Source organism: Cervus canadensis, chromosome 22, assembly GCF_019320065.1.
Source record: "Cervus canadensis isolate Bull #8, Minnesota chromosome 22, ASM1932006v1, whole genome shotgun sequence".
Lineage (NCBI taxonomy): Eukaryota > Metazoa > Chordata > Mammalia > Artiodactyla > Cervidae > Cervus > Cervus canadensis.
The window spans coordinates 49,719,599-49,720,745 of NC_057407.1; the positions used below are offsets into that span (position 1 = coordinate 49,719,599).

The 1,147-nt window shown below is 48.2% G+C and overlaps 1 non-coding gene across 1 annotated transcript; it reads right to left on the minus strand.

The window, feature by feature from the left end:
* Positions 1-297: 297 nt before the first annotated feature.
* On the minus strand, positions 298-370 carry TRNAG-CCC. The gene has a single exon. It is a non-coding gene; the product is annotated as a tRNA-Gly (tRNA).
* Positions 371-1,147: the final 777 nt, after the last annotated feature.

Consider the following 1,147-nt stretch of genomic DNA (forward strand, 5'->3'; position numbering starts at 1 on the left):
ACTCTGGTCCAGCCCTTTCTTAGAGAGTAGGGAACGGGTCTGGGTCTGGTTTGAAATGGTTATTCTCCATCTGAGCCAGGGCCACAAGGGGATTTTTCTTTCTTTACCTGAAGAACCTGGTGGAATTCCTGATGGAGGAGCCTACATTTGTACTGGAGGCTCTCCTAACACTGCTTTCCCAGGATTTACACACTTTATTGTCTTGCACACTCAGCCTCCAGCAATTCATGAAGATAACCATATATGTTCTTATTTATTTGGCTGCACCAGGTCCCAGCTGGGGCATGTGGGATCTAATTCCCTGACCAGGGATCGAACCTGGGCTCCCTGCATTGGGAGTACAGAGTCTTAGCCACTGGACCACCGGGGAAGTCCCCTATTTAAATTCTCATTAGTCCATGGCCACAGTAACTTTCTCCCACAGCTTCTTCTCCAATTCAGCAGAGCTTGGTGCTCTGTTTCTGGATGCACTGTCTTCCTAGCTTTGGGCCTGACAGTGAGCTTTGGACCTTAGTTCTGTGACTGTGTTCACACTCAGTGGCTTCAGGTGTGTCCTACTCTTACGACTCCATGAACTATGGCCCACCAGGTTCCTCTGTCCAAGGGATCTCCAGGCAAGAATACGGCAGTGGGTTGCCATGTCTTCCTCCAGGGAATCTTCCCAACCCAGAGATCGAACTCTCATCTCCTGAGTCTCCTGCTCTGCAGGCAGATTTTTTCTGCTGAGCCACAAGCGAAGCCCGAGTTCTCTGATGGTCCTAGGAAAACTGAGGACAAGACTGTCAACTTGTTGGGGTCCTTTAATGGACCAGAACCTGGTAGTCCGGAGTTGACGATGAGCAAGTGAAAGAAGGAAAGAGGCTAATATTCCCTGGGTTACACAGCCGGCCTTCACACTCCAAGGAATCAGCCAGAAATAGAGAGAGAGAGAGAGAGAGAGAGAGAGAGAGAAAGACATGGGGACCCAAGCTCTGATGGAACAAGGGTGCTTTATTGAATTCTGTAGGAGTATATATACCAGTAGCTTCTTCAGATAAAGATCAAGAGACCAGACTTTACAAGTTTACCAAGGAAGCAAGGAGCAATAGAGGCCATAAGGGCAAAAGGCGGTCTATATCAAAAGAGGGTCGTAAATAGTTACTTTTCA